Consider the following 22731-nt stretch of genomic DNA (forward strand, 5'->3'; position numbering starts at 1 on the left):
ATGTGATAAGAATGGTAGCATAAAGTGGAGATACTGGAAGTTTGATGTAGCATGGAAAAAAGCTAGTGACAAACGTGAATTTAGTAAGCATAACATCCTCAAATTACCGTATGATGAAAGGTTTTTAGAAATTCCTAGAATCTTAAAGCTTTTCAACATACATGTTGCTTTCATTAATATCAATCTTAAGAGTTTAGTAATAAAAAATTCTCCTTGATGTTTCTGGCTGCATATATGAAATTCCTTGCAAAAAGTGTGATGAAATATATTCCGGCCAAACTGGAAAACCACTTTCACAACGAATTAAACAACACCAATATTCTGTGAGAACTGGCCAAATATCGAATGCATTATTCGTACATATGAGAGATTTAATCATCCTATTGTTTGTTTGTATGGTGTTTTTACGTTGCATGGAACCAGTGGTTATTCAGCAACGGGACCAACGGCTTTACGTGACTTCCGAACCACGTCGAGAGTGAACTTCTATCACCAGAAATACACATCTCTCGCTCCTCAATGGAATGGCCGAGAATCGAACCAGCGACCACCGCGGTGGGACGCTAATACCATACCAACCACGCCGCTGAGGCGCTTTAATCATCCTATTGACTGGAGCCAGGCAAGATCCTTAATCCCGTATACTGACACAGTTAAAAGGAATATCAATGAATCTTGTTTCACCAAGTCAAATAATGGAAGTGCTCTAAACTTAAGTCTTGGTTCGTTTAAACTCGATGCATTCATAATGTAAAAAGTTGTAGATAAATAGAAGCAACAAAAATCAATATATTCAGTTCTATACACGATTTTGGACTTCGTTTGGCTAAGCTTTTTTTCTCTTATGGCTAAATCTATGGTTTTAGTCTGTGGCCGTGCGATCTCGGATTATCCAGGATTATCTCTTAGATTTTTGCCCTTTTGACAATTAACCATCTGGAGTTCCTGATCTTTCTGTTTACCTTGTAACCTTCCTTCCAACAGTATTTCATTTGTTCCTCGACAATTACCTGAATATAGGCGAAAGATATATATACATACATACATACATACATACATATATATATATATATATATATATATATATATATATATTATATATATATGTGTATGTATATATCTTTCGCCTTTATTCAGGTAATTGTCGAGGAACAAATGAAATACTGTTGGAAGGAAGGTTACAAGGTAAACAAAAAGATCAGGAACACCAGATGGTTAATTGTCAAAAGGGTATATATATATATATATATATATATATATATATATATATATATATATATATATATATATATATATATATATAATTCAGACTTCTGTCTGAAGAATGATTAATCTGCTTCAAGTTATACTTACGTAAAATGGGGCAATACTGCAGGCATATGGATGGGGTTCAGGGTCAGTGTTATATAGAGTCTCACAGCTAGTTCAACTTTAATCAAGCCGTCAGCCTCATATACTTGGATGAAGTTCTCTTATCTTTTTCAAGGAATTTTTGCAATATCAACATCCCTCTCTTCATCTTTTTCTTTTTTTTTCATCCTTTTTTTCACGGTATCTCGCGGCATCTGGTCGATTTGCATATAACAGAAAAAAAAAAAAAATGTGCTGTTGTAGAGACGTGTCTTTCCTTCTGTACAGTTTTATCGCCTTTGTTTTCTTTAGAAATATGTTTTGACAGCCTTCCCCTCCCGTCTCGGATATTCTTAAACGCTCCTGGTTTTGGTCTAGGTTGAAGGATTCTCGTTACCTCTTTTATTTTACGTAACAAAAGGTTGGAAATAGAAGAAGAAGAAGAAGAAGAAGAAGAAGAAGAAGAAGAGAGAGAGAGAGAGAGAGAGAGAGAGAGAGAGAGAGAGAGAGAGAGAGAGAGAGAGAATTTGCGATGAAAGGAAGACAGAAAAAAGATCTAGCCTCGTTGATTATACAAAGATTGAAAAGGCAAATGAAGACGACTTACTTATTTCAGCCGAAACATTCACCAGAATTCCTTTCCCTTGAATCACATGTTCTTCTTCCCCTTCTCATTCTTTTCATAGTTGTTTCCCTCAAGGGTTTTCATGCACGTAACCAAAGTTTGTCATGGGGTCCTTGGGGTCAAAAAGTGTGAATTTGTCAAAATAACGTTTTTGAGGATTTCAAGAGAAATGACGCTTTCTACTTCATCCCCCAAAAGCCTTCGGGTTTTTATAATGAGAAGGCGGAGAACACGATGATTAATGACATGAAAAAAGGGAATGCACCCATAGGTGGCGCTTATACTTGAGCACAACGCGGCGTCCTTTGGTCCAGTTTACTTCTCTTACATAGTATAAGGGATGTCCATATTTAATTAGAACAATCTTTTTTGTTATAATCTTCAGGGTCTGAAAAGACGCTGATATATTATTTTGTCAGTAAGTTCCAGGTTGCCTATATTCTTTATGATATAAAACAGCACGAGGAAATCTTAAAAATTATGGAATAAAAAATTAATTATCTTAAGCATAAAAAATGATATAGATAAGCATGCTTACATTTGTTTTACATAATAGTCGAAGGACGATTATTGCATAGGCATAACTGAATCTGAATAATTTATCTGCAGGCCTTAAAGGGCTAAATTTCCAATTATTCAGAAATACAGAGTACAACTTTCACACGGATTTATAGATTATCTTACCTAAAATACACTGTATTTTGTCTGTACACAAAAAATATGTTTACTGTACTGAAAATGACTAATAGTGAACTGTGTATAAACAGTCTTTCATTTTGTAACTATTACTCTCTTTTTATCATTCAATATTCAAGTTTAACGAATATTCTTGATAACAAGTTCGGTTACATTTTAAAATTAAAAGTTCCTAATAACTGGAGTCAAACTGTTAATAAAAAGTGTACGATGAGATTTGGTTACTCGTAAGATAAAAACTGTCAGAATAAAAAGGAATAAAGTCCCTGAGAAAAAGTAGATCATAGGGAAGGTAGTTTTCAATTTCTCATGCTAAACCTCAGTAAATAATGTAGTTCCCCAATGTAATTCCCTGGTGTACGAGATGAAGATGACTGGTGTCGTGGTGTTGGAATTAGTATTAAACAATCACATAGCTTAATTTGTTTATCACATGGCATCTTTTGTTTAAAAAGATTCCTTTTAGAGATACCATATAAATTTCACTCTTAATCATCAGATCAGAAACCTCTGTATACATTTTTATACTAAGAATCTGGTATAAAAATCAGTTCCTGAGTGTAAAACTTCCAAAACTATCAAATTCGCATACTACGAATACACTTATTTACAAACACTCACACACTTATATATATATATATATAAAAAAATATATATATGTATATATAGACATATACATACATATATATATATATACATATAATATATACATATATATATATATATATATATATATATATATATATATATATATATATATACGCTAAAACAACACATATATAATACATATATAATATATAAGTTTTACATATACATACTGTACCAAATTTCAGAACAACAGGACTGATTTCAACAGACATTTAACGGATCTTGCACTTGTGCCTTTGACAGCTTTGACTGGGGAACAATGGCCAGTTCTGAGTATATCATCAGAAGCAGAACAGTAACTGGGTTGTTAATACTGTCCCTCTCACGGTGAGCTTTATACTTTTAGTCATAGCCGCTATACATTCTGCTGCTGCTATGCTCATTTAAATAACGATTTTATATAAGATTGCGACAAAATGCCACTAGCGATGACTCTTCATTAAGAAAAACAGACCCATCTTCTTCGTTTACCTTTTCCTCTTCTATATCCTCTCATCTTTGCTTTTTTTTCTAGTCACTGTAATTTCCCGCTCCTGTATAAATAAAAGAGGAAAAGAAAACGGTTTTTGTTATTCAGGTCTTCGCGTCTTTTCTCATTTTACACTGGTGTTATTGGTCCTTGGCGAAAACAACGCTGCAACACTTCCTTCGTGTTTTAAACCCCGGCATTGTTTTGCAGCTCTTGGTGTAATTCAACATCCCTTCTTTCTTCTCTCCGTGAAGGATCAGACATCATACAATTAAGAGAGAGAAGAGAGAGAGAGAGAGAGAGAGAGAGAGAGAGAGAGAATTTATCAGAAAACAGAGCGCTTCATCTCAATTCTACGTGTCCGTGAAACGATTTATTGGACAAGTTAAAAACAAAAACCAAAGACAGGTAGTGATTCGCCAACAAGAGATCAGGTATTAGAAATAAAGAAACAAAGTTGTCAAAAAACCCAACGAATGTCACTGCTATTTTGGTTATATCTGACATAGTCTTCACCTCTTAGCTTGCCTTTTTTCCATATCTACCTAGCATATCTCAGCGCCGGAAATGTAGCCAACAATATAAAGTTTGCCAGTTTTCCGCTTCAAAAAATGAAAAATAAAAAATAAAATAAGAACAACGACGAAATTCCAATTTAAGGAACTTCAAAAGTTTTGTCACTTTCTTTTTCCGTATGATTAAAAAGACAGGGGCTTGAGAATTCCATTATAGGAACGAGCACAACACAAAGATTACCTACGAGGGTGAAGGGAGACAAAAGAGGGAGCGAAAACTACTCAGACTAATTATTACAAAACAGCGATCGGTCGAACACCGTTCGGCGTACGGGATTTTCTGTAAATTTCATTAAAAAATTACTCATCTGCATACCGACCAATACTAAAAAAGAAGAGCTTTATATATGCATGGTAAACAAATATAAAACCCTATAGGATAATACAGGCAAAAACTCATCCTAGTTAATGCACAGAAATCTTCGTTTGAGGGTGAAACTTTATTTATTTATTTTTTAATTTGTTCTTTGGGTTATAGGTATTTCTACTCACCCTCTACACTTATCTTACGTCTGTATGATGTCTTAACTTTGATTAAATATACCAATCTAAACTGTATACAAAGGTGTTGTTTGGGGCTTAAAATAGTAATAATGAAAAATAACAAATACTTCCCTATTGTGGTGTTATTCCATTATATGTTCAGACTTGTAAAATCTTCTTTCCATATGGAAGGAGAACATGAATAAAAGAATAACTTGCATAACGGCTGAAACTACATTTTTCACTATGCCATTACACAAGGAACTCAATTTTAGTTGTCTTATGAAATAGCATTTTGTTTAAACTATTATTGCCTTATCCTGAAAGTGATCAGAACTGGTAGCCTCAAAACCAAGCTAAAATCTTTCAAGTTGAAAACTAGTATTTACTTGCAAGCAAAGATTTCCTGCATATAATATCGAAAACCAATTCAAACTTCGAGGGCATTTTAAGCCCATTTCATAAAAATTTTATAACGTGGTACTAGACTACGAACATTTCAAAACTACATACAGAAAACATCACGTAGATATCTCTATGCTGTACGTTTACATAAATTTATCATTGAAAGAAGTTTAACAGGATTGAAACGATAAAGTCCATTGAGCAAAATTGGAAATACTCATATTCTCGATTAATATGCACTCTAGTTCATAAAAGTACAGGAAAAAATTCATTTGAATGGAAACAGGGAGTTGGGCTCTCTCTCTCTCTCTCTCTCTCTCTCTCTCTCTCTCTCTCTCTCTCTCTCTCTCTCTCTCTCTCTCTCTCTCTCTCTCTCTCTCATTTAAAAGCCGGTTAAGCTTCGATTATCCCATACCGTGTTCAAATTTTCGATGGAAACTTTTGGCATTCATAGGTTACCCCCATACACATGCATAGCTGGCATTATTCAAAGAGTTTTATAAACGGTTTGAGAAAATACCTGTACTCGCTAAAGGCTATCCATTGATAATCCCTAGAATCTACCTTGAAAATAAAGCGTGTGGTTTATATATATTTATATATATTATATATATATATATATATATATATTATATATATATATATATATATATAATATATATATATATATATATATATATATATATAATAATATATATATATATATAAACACACACACACACACACACATATATATATATATATATATATATATATTATATATATATATATATATAATGAGAGTCAAAATGAACCTCGTTTAAATAATTGGAGAGAAATCCTAACTGGAAAACGTGACCTACTTTCCATTAGTCCCTTCGTGTGTCATCTCTGAAGCTAGCTGTAAAATCAATTATTAAAACTCTAGGCGAATTCAAACTCCCGCTATTACAAATATATAATCTTTATTTCCCAAAATAGCTAGCATTTCTGTCCGACTGTTCATAGTCTTTATCAACAAAAGTCAACACAAGTCCAGAAAATCCATTTTTTAAATGGTGACTTCGAATCCATCTGAAAATGAGAATATAATTATCAAACAATGAAATATTAAAGTTCATCAATAAAAGGTATAACTTTTCAGTCTTTCACTTTACCTTTCTGATGGATCTTAGCACCTTCCTCTACCGCGTGTTTCCACACATAATCAATATCAGGTAATGCCCCTTAATCACCTCACTAGGGTTTTTTTTATTCCATCTATTTCCTCTTACAAACGAACGTATGTACACTGACTAACAGACGCACAGATACATGCATGCTACTGAACACACGCTAGCCTATTCTCTGCATTTCCATTTTCCCATGTAAACGTTTTATCGAATGCACACACTCGGTGACCTGAAGTAACCTTGATAGAGGGATATGAGGTAAACCTTGTGGTTTACCTTGCATCCCTGGAATGCTCTCAGATCTCGTTCCTGAAAATGGCGTGTTTTCTATTTGTGTCTCATATCAGCACTTTGACGAATCCACTGTTTTGCACCTGTCTCTAACCGGCAAGAGCTAAGGTTATCAACCCCATTTATTTTAAATATATATATCCATTTTCACATCTAACCAGCGCCTTAAGATGGTTCGGCCACACACGCATGAGCACACCTGTCGCGCACTAAATTGGCTACTGGTATACAGAAGTTCATGATGTCTTTAATTTGCCACATGATTTAAAGCTACTTCTGCTGCTGGGGTCCTCCTACCTCGTTGGCTGCATCCAAATTTGATGGCTCCTGCAACACACATTGACCTTCATTATCACTACTAAAATGGCAATCACTAGAACTGTGTAGCGTTCGGAGAAGAAAAATTTTTCTCCAGTGTAGGCGGAACATTTACCACCTCATAGTACCCCTGTAGGTGTTTCATGAACACCTTTGTCGATGAATTGTAGATTCGCCGTCTTTCGATGAAGGAATCGTAAACACCACCTCGTTGCCGTCTTGAAATATTTCGCGACTCCCATGCAAGTGCATCTTGCACCCGTTGTAAAAGTACTGTAGACTCCTGATTTGTCCTAGAATTTTATCCTGAGACGACCCATCGACAATATCTCGTCCCTGCATTGGCGACCTGTGACCTCGTCGCCCGTGTGAAGACCCAACATCTGGCGCAGTAGATCCTAAGTTGTTTTCGTTGTCACCATTCGTGTGAGCTTGGGAATTCCCTAAAGTCAAAATGTGTCCGTGTTTCGTCATTAATAGGTTCTAACTGACCCCTCGACAAGTCTTGCTTTAACACACGAATCTATCATGAACTAACATACCCAATCTAATAGTCAATTATTAAAGACTGACATTCCTCACTAAAATAAATATGGTCTTTATCTACTGACCTCTTTTAAACTTACTGGGAGAATTTTTATCACTAACTGACCACACATTATTAATCCTGTATCTGACAAGTATACTGTCAAAACCACCATAACGTTTATACAGCAAAATCCCTGTAGTGTCTATACAGCTAACCTCCATCAAATATATTGTTGAATATCCCTTCTATCTTACGTACCTCAAGATAAATTCTACCTCCTCTCTATAATAGAAATCTTATGTATATGTACCATAAAAACTGCTTAATCCCGATTATAATGTAGTTTGTATCGCCCACACAAATCGCTGCCGCAACATATCAGTATTATTCCCCGAATGACCCCTTAAATTCTTCACCATGGAATCTCACCATCAAAATTCCTGAAAGCAGTGCAAACCTCTGAGTAATCAACTCCCAAAAGAAAATATCAACAATTGGTCTCATCCGAGACACCACAGCATTGTCAGCACCAAACAACCTGTTTATTCAAAATCTGAAAAAAAAAAATGCAACTGAGCAGTGTCACCTTTTTATCATTTTCCTGTCTTCTTCTTCATCTATGATATGTGTGTTAATTTCGACCGACCTGTCTTTTCATCTAAGACTACAAATCTGTTTCCTTTCTTTTCTTCAATAACTCTAAAAGAACCCTCAAACTTTGGACCTAACTTGTAATTTAGTTCGTTTCTTACATCAATTTTTACTAATACATTATCTCCATTAGCATTTTTTACACCTAATGATTTCTCGTTGCTTCTTTCCACCATTTCTCGGGTCAAAACGATATTTCGAATGGAGACATTTTAATGGAATCACTGACCATAGTATTAATGTTATGTCTAACTATATCTATATATCTATCCCAGTTTCTATCGTTTCCTCCTATAGTCTTCCTGAGAGCTTCGAGCACTTTCCTGTTTGCTCGTTCACATAACCCATTAGCTTCAGGTCGGTATGGAATAATTGTTACTTTCTGTATTCTCATGACTTCTGCTAAACAGTCTAAAGTCCTGTTTACAAATTCTCTACCATTGTCGGTCAACAAAACCTCAGGTGAGACATATCTGCAGAAAAATGCTACAGCTACTTCTTCGGCTGTTTAATGTTTAAGTGGAAAAATTTCTACTTTCCTCGTTATTTCATCTATTATTACCAACAATTACTTATTTGCATATCTAGATTCACAAAAATTTCCTAAGATATCCATATGTATTCTCTAAAAAGGTCTACTTGGTATCGGATATGATCCTAATTTGCAAGAAGTTACCCTTGCTGGTTTGCAAGCACTGCACACTACAGTTTTTCACAAAATTTTCCACATCTTCCTACATATTATTCCAAATGTACTTATTACGGATCTCATTATATGTTTTCTCTATCCCCAGATGTGGACTACCGAACCTGCAATGTACTATATCCAAAGCTACTGGAATTAGGACTTTCGGAATTACGATCTGTGTCGTGTCTCCTTTAGTTTCACTAGTCCTTAATTCATATTTAATTTTCCCGACCAACAGATTATCTTCTAATTCTAAACCTGAAAAAGGTAACTTATAACCTGTATTGACAGATTCGCCTCTGAGGAACGTTTTTGCATCTGCCAGAATTTCATCCTCGTCCTGCTTTTGCTCTACGAGACTTATATCCCATTGTATAGAATCACTAGTAACTACCCATACTTGAAATCCTTCCGTATCATAAAAACTTCTAATAAAGGCATCTGCAACTACATTTAACTTGCCTTCTATATATTTGAGCTTTGTGTCAAAGTCCCTGAGTTAAGAACCATCGAGCTCTTTTGGGTGACAAATCAGATTTATTAAAAAGATATAATAATGGCTTGTGGTCTGTTAGAACTACTTTATTCCCCATTAGTAACATTTTAAAATGAACCAAAATTGATACTATTGCAAAGGCTTCTTTATCTTCGGTAGCCAATAGTCTTTCATTGCTGCTCTTTGTCCTAAATTTCCTACTACAGAAGGCTATGGGATGGAGCCTGCCATCAAATTTTTGCATAAGGCAAGCACCTATACCCTCCTGACTGGCATCAGTCACTATTGTGAACGGTTCGTTGAAATCTGGAAATTTCAGAATTGGGGGATTCATTAATGTGTCCTTAAGTTTCTAAAAAGCTACTTTTGCAGTTCTCCCCAATGAAATTGAATGTCTTCCCGCAACACATCTGTTAAAGGAGCTGCTATGTTAGGAAACCCTTTCAGGAAACACCGATAATATCCTGCCATTCCCAGGAATGATCTAATTTGTTTCATTTACTCTAACTCCCTCTTTAGATATGGCATGACCTAAATATGTAATTTGTTTCTTCAAGAAGGAACACTTTAGCTTAATTTTCAATCCTGCTAACCTAAGTCTCCTAAGTACTTCCTTAAGCACTTCTAAGTGTTGCTCGATCGAGTCTGTTGCAATCAATGTATCATCTATGTACACAAAAACATTTTTACCCAACAGCCCGTGAAAAACTGTGTTTACTAACCTCGTAAAGGTCATAGGACTGCCTGACAAACCAAAAGGCATCCGAATAAATTCAAAATGTCCCTTGGGCACTGAAAAAGCAGTATATTCCTTGCTATTTTCGCTAAGAGGGACCTGCAAAAAACCCTGTGCTAAATCAATTGAACTATAAATATTATGTCCCCCAATTTCTACAAAAAGATCTGGAATTGTTTTCTCGTTCAAATGTCAAAATCGATGCATGCCCGCACAGAGCCGTCCTTATTAGGCACCGCTAACAGTGGAAAGTTGGATGGATATGCACCAGGTCTAATAATTCCTTCCCCTTCCCATTCACTGACCTCTTTCTGTACTTGTTCTCTGATTTTGAAAGGTATGCGGTATGCAGGAATAAAAATGGGTTTTTACCATCCTCTAAGTTTACCTTATGTTCCAACACATTAGTCAGTCCCAATTTATCCCCTTGTAATCCTACTGTGTCCCCAAAGTCTGCATTAACTAAATGTTCTCTAAATATTTTCTTCCTTGATTGCATTTCTCCTTTACAATAGTCACTGAACCACTATCACTATTCCAGTCTTGGAGGTCTACCAAATATATATTCTTCTGATATTTCCTAACTGAACCGTTACAGTTCAATAATTCCACCAATGTAACACCAGTGTTTGATACTCTGTTCACCAATATAGTGCTAATAACCCCTCTTAGTTTCTTGCCACCCTCAATTACACATACCTTCCTGGGCTTTTTCACTTCCTCAGTCTGACTTTTACCATAGTCTTTGTGCCTGGATTTAAAATAACATATGATAAAACACCTTTATATCTGTGGTTAGTACTTCATTGTTCCACGTCCCCATAAATATCACCATCCGTGGTTCTCATTGTATCGACCAGGACCCCATTGAAAATATCAGTATCAGTATCAGCATTACTATTAGCATCAGTATCAGCCTCACCACCCATACCACCATTGTTAAAACCGCCAAAATTGTCACCACCGTGGCCCTCAATATCCCGTTTATCATCACCGACACCACTGTCATTATTCCCCATATCACTAGTGTGGGCTCCGATATCACCACTCCCCATTTCATTAGTATCATTATCATTATCACCGCCAAAAGTGCCCCCATTTTCACTGTTACAAATATTAATCTCAGTATCCTTAGTTCCACTTGTATCTTCATATGGGATAAAAACACCCAGTATTCCAACAGTTATACCACTAACACCTGTATGAACCAAAATCCTGTCTCTCCTACACAGATTACATGAAAATGGAATAAAATGAGTTAAAGAACATCCCAGAAATTGTTAAACTACCTTTACTCTTCCCGGAATCATATTTAAGTAAGTATCCCCTCTTATCTATTTCTGTCCGGCTATTCATAATCTTTATCAACAAAAGTCAACACAAGTCTATAGGATCTATTCTTTAAATGGTGACTTCGAATCCATCTGAAAATGAGAATACAATTATCAAACAATGAAATATCACAGTTCGTCAATAAATGAGTGCCACATCGCATTTCCCTTTCTCTAGAAACTGAACTCAATGCCACTGCAAAAAAGGTATAGCTTTTCAAAGTCTTTCACTTTACCTTTTCTGATGAATCTTAGCGCCTTCCTCTATGGCGTGTTTCCACACACAATCAATATCAGGTAATGCCTCTTAATTACCTCACTAAGGATTTTTTCTATTTCATCTATTTCGTCTTACAAACAAACGTAAGTACACTGACTAACAGACGCATGGATACACGCATGCTACTGAACACACGAACATACGCGCGCTAGCCGAATACCCACACTCTGTGACCTGAATTAACCTCAAGTAACCTTTCCTTGTGGTTTACCTCATGTCTCTGAAATGCGATCTCGATCTCGTTCCTGCAAACGGCGTGTTTTCTATTAATGACTCATATCAGGACCTTGACGAATTCACTGTTTTGCACCTGTTTCTAACTGGCAAGAGCTAAGGTTATCAACCCCATTTATTTTAATATATATATCCATTTTCACGTCTAACCAGCGCCTTAAGATATATATTATATTTATACTTAACATTCGTGATCTATATATATTTATACTATTATTAGTTCTTCTATATATATATATATATTATATATTATATATATATATATATTATATCAGATTAATAATATGTTATAAACTCTGATCACAAAATTAATGCGATCGATGGAACTTCATATTTGACTTATGAAGTGCCAGAAAGGAGTTTTCTCTCTGAAGTTCTATTTATATTGTTCAACTCCACTAACAATTAGTGCCATTTTTAGTAAGTTTTAAACACAACATAGTGTACATCAAACACTGCAGACATCTGCGTATGAATATCTATGTATATGTGTATGTATATATATAAAGATTAGAGGGCAGTGGAAACAGGCTGGTACATACAAACAACTTTATTTGTGACGACGTTTCAAGACAACAAAGTCTTATTTTCCACGCTGTCAATAAAAAAATAAATGTCGTAAACTATAAAAACAAACAAATTATACAAAAATCTGTTTAAAACGAAATTTGCATCAGGATACATTCATCATTGCAGGAGGTACCAACCTATATAGAAAGAAGAAGGGCGAATGGAATAAGGGCAGGTGAATAGCAAAAAAGACGGTTACGACAGGTAGAAAGGGGTGGAGGAGTTTTGGGCATTCAACAATGGTACTGTCTGTATGATGGTTTGAGATTCAAGAATAGATAGTGCTAACTCGGAAGAGGTCCTTGTTATGATTTTAAATTGATTGCATTCAATGTTGCTACCACACACACACACACACACACACACACACACACACACACACACACACATACACACACACACACAAATATATATATACTATATAATATATATATATATATATATATATATTATATATATATATATATATATATTCATACGACGCAGATGTCTGCAGCGTATGATGTACACTATGTTGTGTTTAAAACTTTCTAAAAATGGCACTAATTGTTAGTGGAGTCGAACAATATAAATAAAGCTTCAGGGAGAAAACTACTTTCTGGCACTTCATAAGTCAAATATGAAGTTCCATCGATCATATAAATTTTGTGATCAGGACATATAGCATATTATTATCTGAGATATATATATATATATATATATATATATATATATATATATATATATATATACATATATATATATATATATATATATATATATATAAAGTGAATGTTTGCATGTTTGTCGGCTATACAAAGCCGAACCGCTTGACACACTCAAACAAAGTGTATAACTCAATATCAAACCCCTAAACCCCGTGACAGAATGAAGCATAGACAAATTGAATACATTTTCGTTTTTATAAATGTTTAAAAATGCTCATGCATAATAACTTCATTTGTAACATTTGACTGGAAATAAAATACGATGTAAAATTACTTTCTTTCAAATCTAACCTAATAAACGAAGTAAGCCATGTGTATTCGAATGGGTATTTGAATATTAAAAATATGAGGACGGGAAAAAGTAGGGTGGACAAATGACTAGAAAAAGAAAAAGACGGTCATCAACCAAAAGTGTTCCAGGAAATCTCTTGCTCTTCATCCGACATGCTTTGACGTGAACACAAACCTATAAATACATCAGAAATGCAGCAAGAATTTCTGTAATTTAACTAAAAATAAATAAACTGTCTCGGAAGTTCTTATATAAACTTTGTCTCTTCAAGAGTAAGGGAGACTAATATTAGCGTTTCTGTCATAAACCTCACAAAGGAGGGGAAAAGTGATAGTCCATAGGGCGAAACTAATGTTAACTTTTATTTCTTTTAAGTGTATCCCAAATTCTGCATGCACACACACACACACACACACACACACACACACACACACAAACTTACCGAAAGATTACTTCTGAAAATACTTCAGGAATGATAGAGATGATAATGACAATTGTACACTTCAGGAACTTTTTCAACACCTCATAAGACAGGTTACCGAGTTAATGTTAGCTAAAATCATACAAACTGTAATATTTGTAATAAGGGCATCTCAACATCACTTCCAGCTTTAAAGAAAGACTTGACTTCTTGATATGTTAAGTCGTAACTTTCCTTTAAAGCGCTCCTATTTCTCAGTTCTACTCTTCTTTATCAACGCAACTTTCAACGTCTCGGCTATCTACTTAAATCAAACTGAGGTAAAAGAATTGTGTTTGTCTAACAGATGTGCTTTTTTTTTCTCAAGCTGCCTCGTCACTATCGCCGTTGTTTTGAGGACAACCTCCAGAAAATGCTAAAACTTCCAACTCCTGGTCTTTAAATAACGTGACTTTTATCTTCTCTTTTGTTGGAGTTACCAGACGCCAAAACAGGAGAGAGAGAGAGAGAGAGAGAGAGAGAGAAGAGAGAGAGAGAGAGAGAGAGAGAGAAAGTTAAATAAAAAAATGATTTTTTCTTTTAATTAACATTCACTGACAGAAGGTTATATAGGACAATCTATGTCTTGCTGCATTTAAAAATAAGACAAATAAGACAAAGATGAAATGGAAATGTCGAATCCTCCGAGAGTAAATACGCAGACAATAATCAACTACTTCAGTAACTATATTTTATCTGAAGTCTTCTGCACTTCCCCTTATTCCTCAGTCCCGTATCTTCCCCTGAAATCCCAGCGTCTTAAGTTTCCTCTCCTACGTTTTCCCCCTTCGAGATTGTGATGCAGCCAAGACTGAAATGTTTCTTCTCACACGAAAAGGATAAATCTGACAGAACAATGGAGGCGCAATCTTCATTTCAGAGAATTTCAAAAGTTTTGTCGCTTTCTTTTGCGTATGATTAAAGAGCTGGGTGTTTCAAAGTTCCATTATAGCAACGAGCAACAAAAGAAGATTACTTTGCATGGCTGGGCGGTTTGGGGAGGCGTGGGGGTTGACTACTTTCAGAAGCTAATACTTTAGAAGAATAGGTTGGTCGTAGCTTGCCATTCTTGGCTTGAGAACTGCGTGCATTCATGTACAATTTAGGCATTTACAATACCGAAACATCTCCAATATAGAGACGTTATGCCGAAAATTATATTTCTGCATGAATACTCTACTCCATGATGTTGAAAGCAAGCACTCTTCATTCCCTAACACAGAATTTGCATTGTAATGTAGTGAGTCCGGATTTCGTATCGTGATGACGAAGAGAATTTTGAGAAGTTTATGATTTCCAAATATCTGAAGCTTTAATGATATAATTATAATAAGGTTTTACCTCATAAAGGACGCACACTGAAGACCTGCTCAATGAGCAACAAAGGGATATTACTATGCCCATTTATTCCACACTATCTGACCAACCCAGCTGTGCCCAGGAAAACTTTGAAGGACTCAGAAATATTTTCCACATCTTTAAATTGTTTTGTCGTGTAAAGCATGTGTACTATCATTGAAAATGATTTTCTTTCCCGTGATTAATAATTCTGTCTTAAATTCATTAAAGAAGACTCTCTGCTTGGGAAAAAGGTGACAGCAGCATACAGACTTCCAGAACGAGCAGAAATTCACATATATTGAAAGGTTAGTAGGTGAAGAGATTCACTCATGGAAATGAATAGCAGATGAATCGTTGTGGAGACTATATAGGGGACCCTTTGATGGATTGTATACACATCCATGAGCATATGAATCCCGCGACAGTGATCATATCAAGCCTGCACTAACGTCAGTCTTCCTCCCTTTCTCCCCCGACCCCCTTCTCTCTCTCTCTCTTTCTTTCTTTCTACCTTTCATTCAGAACAGAATTTAACATTATCATTTAATAACAATAATGAAATGACAACCGCAACTGATGAAAGGCCTGTTATAGTGCGTTTACTTTTCTAAGATCGCTCTGGTGGGGCCAGGTAGAAAAGGCAGAGATGTCATATCTACGGGTATGTAGGTCCCATTAAATTCTTCCCGCAGATATAATCCTTCTTAGGAGGATTCGCTTTAGACCTTGGGAGTCGAGGGAAAGGGTTTGTTTCTTCCCTGTTAACTTTTTTTTTTTCATTCCCGATTCTATTTAGCTATTATTTCTCTTTCTATAATTATAGATGCGCTGAATGGCCTGTTGGCTCCGGTGTTTGGACTTGAGAATAAATTCATTATGCCCTTAGAAAAGACAACCCCTCATTCCTTCTTTGCATAACATTTTTATCAAAATCATCCAAATAAGTCACAGGATTCACTTTCTCTCTTTTTTGAAACACTGGAGATCCACTATATTTCCCGCCTCTCTAGCTTCTACGAATAGTCCTTTCTGACACTTTTGTTGTTTCAGATGTTCTCTGGATAGCCTTCGAAACATCAGTTACAGGACCTTCATGATGTTTTTATAAAATGAAGTATTTCAGGAAATTATAGACTATTTCCTTGGCCTCAGGTGGTGGGTGAAGACGTTTACGGGAGTCACTTGGGCTGGGGCTGTCCATACTTATCACAGTGGGTGATCGAGAGCGAATATCCTTTAATGATATTGACCATGACATTTTAAATCCTCTTAAAAATCATAGGTCCCCTAAACTCAGATCTGGCATCGCCGGGGAAAAAATATGCCACATCTTCATTTTCATTTATGAAACTGAGGTTTTAACGAAGAATATACGAAATAAGATATATTCAAAATATCTGATACAAACAAAGAACCACATATCAAGAAATAAAAACTATTTCAGTAGAATCAGTGAGGCTAATATGATTACCATAACATGAAAATTGGTAACGTATGATATCTGTACAAGCCACACCACAGCGATCTTAGAAAAGTAAACGCACTATAGTAGGTCTACAGGGGCGAAGTGTGGTTTGTGCATGCATACAGCTTCAGTTAACCATGGACCGTTCAGTTGTCTGATCATCACCTCGTTTTCAAGACTGTTATGCGATCGTTATCGCAATAAACCAAGATGGTAGGCTGTCACCTTGACAAAAAGCTTCAGTATACTGATACAGTGTCCGTTGGCTGTATAAATATTAAAATATACTCATGATGGTAATTCTAGACACCGTAAAGACAGCAGCAACTGTTTCCTGTGCGTGTTAACGAACACGTCTTAGTTTCCTCTGACGTTTCTGAGAGAAAGTGTAGGTTTTAAATGTTGATTTCATTGAGCTACTAAACAGTTATATGAATAATTATCATAAATTATGATAAAAATTCATGCAAATTCTGATTAAACATTTTATGTTATAGGGGATTTATTGTTGCAGGTCAATCATACGTCCGACATTGGCTGGAAGAAAACCTGGAGTGATCAGGCGAAAAGCACTTAAAGGAAAACCTGATAGAATTTGTAAAAACGAAAATGTATTCAATTTGTCTGTCCTTAATTCTGTCACGGGGGTTAGAGTTTCATTTTGAGTTATAAACTTCCTGAGGTCACATAGGGGCCACGTGCCAAATTTTGTTTGAGTGTGTCAAATGGTTTGGCTTTGTAAAGCCGACAAACATGCAAACTTTCACTTTTATATATAAGATATAATATTAGATAATAATATGTTGTATGCTCTGGTCACAAATGTGATCGATAGAACTTCATATTTGACTCTCTAAATTAATATGATACATAGGTTTACCAGTCATGCAATCCTTATGAAGTGCCAGAAAAGGCTTTTCTTTCTGAAGTTCTATTTTGTTCGACTCCACTAACAATTATTGCCATTTTTAGTAAGTCTGAAACACAAAATAGTGTACATTTTACACTGCAGACATATATATATATATATATATATATATATATATATATATTATAGATATATTAATATATATATATATATAGCTATATTATATATATATATATATATATATTATCGATATATATATATATATATATATATATATATATATATATCTAATATATAGATATATATATATATATATATATATATATATATATATATATATATATACTAATATATATATAATATATATGTTATTATATATATTTTCAAGGTATTCTAGGGATTATCAGGGAGCCTTTAGCGTACAGTCATTTTCTCAAACCGTTTATAAAATCTTTGAATATCCCAGTATGCAAGTTTTTTTTGAATCTCATAGATATTCTATAAAATATATATATATATCTATATCGCTATAGCTATATATAATACATAATATTATCTATATTATATCTGAATCCATATATATATATCTCTATATATATATTATATATAATATTATATAAATATATATATATATAATATTATATAGATATATATATATATATATATATATATATATATGTATATATATTTTTTCAAGGTAGATTCTAGGGATTATCAGTGGGCAGCCTTTAGCGAGTACAATTATTTTCTCATAAACCGTTTATAAAACTCTTTGAATCATGCCCAGCTATGCAAGTTTTTTTCGAATCTTCATTAGATATTCTATAAAATCTCTTTTGGACTTCCCTTCCCCCAATGGAACATAAATCCGACAGTGAGCCATACTAAAGGCTTCCAGCTGTTGAACATCTAAAATGCGACTAATTTGTGTGGTTGACATACCTAACAGGGTGCCCTAGGTACTGAACCTATAGCTAATAGAATATGCTGTTATTGGCACGGCGATTTTTTCATTTCTCGACTACTTTTCAATTGAAATCATAAGATTAATAGCCCGAATGATGCCAATATCTCTTCTGGGGAAATTAAAGAGAATATGTTTCCTTACATGTATTACAAAAGCGAAGTGAAATGAAGTTTAATGTTTGAAATGAAGTTTAATGTTATTATAATCTTACAGATGGCAAAATTCACGTTGAAGGCATCTTATAAAAAAAAAAGCCCTCTGAATTCTGTGACGTTATTTGTAGAAATGAGATATTCTTAAAGTCCTCAGGTTCCGCAGATAGATGAGGCTTTACATTCACAATGGCCCCAGTTAGCTGCAAGAGCCTTTGTATTCGCCTCTTCCTTCGTGGCCTCCCTTTCCGGAATACTTTTGCAGGAATTTGGAATGAGGATGTCGAGAAGCCTCTCGCCTTTCACCATTTATTCAAGAAACAAGAAAACTTTCTCGGTATCTTCTTTCGCATCGTGTACTTGACGTAAGTTATTACATGTGAAAGCGAGGCTGCGAGTAACACAAATAAATGTTTCAGGAGACACACACACACACACACACACACAAAACACTATTACATGTCCCGTAATATCCGCCATGTCACCGATGCAAATATAACGAGGTAAATGGGATCTGTTTATTGTATTAATTATTTTCGAGCTGGTTACGCGTACAGGCAGTACGTGCACTTCAGGGCAGAGAGAGAGAGAGAGAGAGAGAGAGAGGAGAGAGATCCTCATGAAAAAATGTGAAGGGTTTCACCCCAGTAGGATGAGGGTACCTCGTCGGAGTTCTCTCTTTTGATAGTATACATTTCGAAAAAACAAAGAAAACTCACGGGTGAAAAGTTTTCTCTTCCTTTCTCTCTCTCTCCGCCCTACCTGTTATCCATAATAGTCGACTACGAAGTAGGTACCTAATTCACTGCTGATGCTAATAGAACCATACTAGACTTTAAGGAAACTGGCCATTCGCCCCCCATCTCCTTGTTCGCAAATCCAACTCTTGTTCCTCAGTTCGCGAGCTGGACGCGCTTATCGCATCACCACGAGAGAGAGAGAGAGAGAGAGAGAGAGAGAGAGACTGTTGCAATTAGAAAGGAAATCGACAAGGTATACCTAGTGGCTATAATGGACGATTCTCACATTATACAATTTCAATATATTAAAAGGAAACTATTGAATACAATATCGATATAGAATAACAGATCGACCCATTATCGAAGACGACTTTGGACGTCAACCATCCTTATCAGTTATAAAACATCTGTGGTCCTTAAAAGGGAAATTCTCCGTCGCGTATTCTCGGGTAAATACCAGAATGAACTTTGCCTGACTCCGGGCACCTTCCCCGCAGTCACCAACGAAAGGTCAATAAAACTCTTCTCGTTGAGTTCCCCTTTTATTCTTTTCTACTTCTCACCTCTTGCTACAGATTTTCTGGTCGGTTAATTCTCAGACGGAGACACAACTTTCGCCTCTCTGTTTTACTGGGATTCTCGCAAAGATTGGTTTTTGCTCCGTTAAAAAGATACCTTATGAGAAGTAAGGCTGGGAAATTTATTTTCCTTTCAGGTTTAATGGTAAATACGGAGCTTTTAACCAGGATACCAGCTATGGAAGATGAATGCGATTTACGCAAAAGGTGGATATATAAATGAGATGGAAAATGACTAATCAACTTGTAATTATGATACACAAGGTTAGCGTATAATCAAAGGCGCGAATCGACATATCAAATGAAACTTGAGTAGTGATTAGAAAAGGTTCCATCAGTAAAGTCCTGAATATATTTTTGTGTAACGAGATCAAGGGCTTCAAGTTCCAAAGAATAATTTTAGGCTTAATTCTTATCATTTTCTTCGTCTCACTGGCTTCCGAAATCACATCTTAGAGGATTAGGGCATGTTTTAGATGGTCATGCAAAAATCTGAACATACAGCAACAGATTTGGGTGGAAGCTGCATGGCAGGATTTTAAAAGAAAAAAAAAGATTAAGCGAAGGATGAAAATCTCTCTCCACGGATGCATCCCTGTTGCAATTAAATAATCACATTTCCTGAACTTGTTTCATCTTTGCGATGAAGGGTTCAAAACAATATATCGGTAATAAATATTTTCATATTGGTTTCCACTGGAATAAAGTTTTCTGTTACTGAAAAGCGTATACAAATGTATACAATGGAGATTACGTAAAGGGACTCCTTTTTTTTTTACTTCAATGCGATTAAATCTGCGTATACACGAACTTGTGGAACCATGTATTTGAAAACTGTTTAATACCGGAAGTACATGAGCCCCTCGATATATATATATATATATATATATATATATATATATATATATATATACTACATACATATATAATATATATATATACATATATATATATATATGATATATATATATTATATTATATATATATATATATATTATATCTATATATATATATATATGTATGTCTATATATATATATATATATATATATATATATATGTATATATACATATATATATATATAGATACCTATATAGTCAATATATATATATATATATACATATATATATATATATATATATATATATATATATATATTATATATATATATATATATATATATATATATATATATATATTACAAGAGTGCTTTATTCTGTCGTTTCCTTTGAAACATTTCTTATGGCTTCAGTTTATAATTAAATTATGAGCATATCTGTATTTATATATATATATATATATATATATATATATATATATATATATATATATATAAAGGTAATGGCCACGTTAAGACCGAAGATCTCGGCAGTTCTTCGTTTTTTTCATTTTCCTCCGTGGCATTACCTTTATTTATACATAGCATCACGTTTTATATATTTCGTGATCAAGTTATTCATATATATATATATATATATATATATATATATATATATATATATATATATATATATATATATATATATATATATATATATTTATAGTGTATGTGTGTGTGTATGAATTCTAAATTATGCAGAATTCTAAATATATAAGAAATTTAAATAGTGTGAAGACAAATAAGAGTAACGGGCCTGGAACAAAGCTAGCAGTAGGTCGTGCAGGCATTGGGATTTGCCGATTGGATGGAGGAAGGAAACATACCAGGTCATAGATGATAATATCCCTTGGACGCAGAAGAGAAGAATATTAATACTTACACTATATAGAATAAACAAACCCTGGGGAGTCATAAAGTATATGGGCATCCCACTGCTTAGCATTTTCACAGATATTTCTAAAGTAAGGCAGCGCAAAGGGAAGTTGTCATTAAATAACGAATAGTACTTGTTATGGGGTCTTGAAAGTGACCGTCGGAAATCTGCATAGGAAACACCAGCAAGTACACAAGAAGAGAAGGCAAACTTTTGGTAGCTATTTAGTTTGGACAGCGTTAACGATGTATCGTGTAGATTGCGGATTTTAAAACAGGTACGGAGTTTTCACAATAAAATGCTGGCCAACGTGTAAAAACAGATTATCCGAAGTTCGATTCTCGGCTCGGCCAGCGCGGAATCAGAGGAATTTATTTTTGGTGATAGATATTAATTTCTCAATATAATGTGGTCCGGATTCCACAATAAGCTGTAGGTCCCGTTGCTAGGTGACTAATTGGTTCCTAGCCACGTAAAAATATCTATTCCTTCGGGCCAGCCCTAGGAGAGCTGTTAATCAGCTCAGTGGTCTGGTAAAACGATGATATACTTAACTTGGACCGCAATAATGACCCCTTAAGTGAGCCTCAATCCCATTCCTGACTAGTTCATTGCACTTTCTACCTACCCTCCACTAAGAGGAAAAAAAATATATAATTGTGAACCAGCTTTAGGTTGTTATAAGACGTCAGATGATTATGTTCAAAATCTACCTAGATTACTAATTTGTGAGCTGGGTAAGAGCATATTTACTTTTTCTCGACTCTTCATAGCAAGGATACATAACACTTTTTAAAAAGACCCGTTCAATTTCAAAATCAGTAACACATCACAGCCCCCCACCCCCGTACCTTCCACCCTTCAAATAAATCCATTTAGAAT

Source organism: Macrobrachium nipponense, chromosome 11 (genome assembly GCF_015104395.2).
Source record: "Macrobrachium nipponense isolate FS-2020 chromosome 11, ASM1510439v2, whole genome shotgun sequence".
Taxonomy (NCBI): domain Eukaryota; kingdom Metazoa; phylum Arthropoda; class Malacostraca; order Decapoda; family Palaemonidae; genus Macrobrachium; species Macrobrachium nipponense.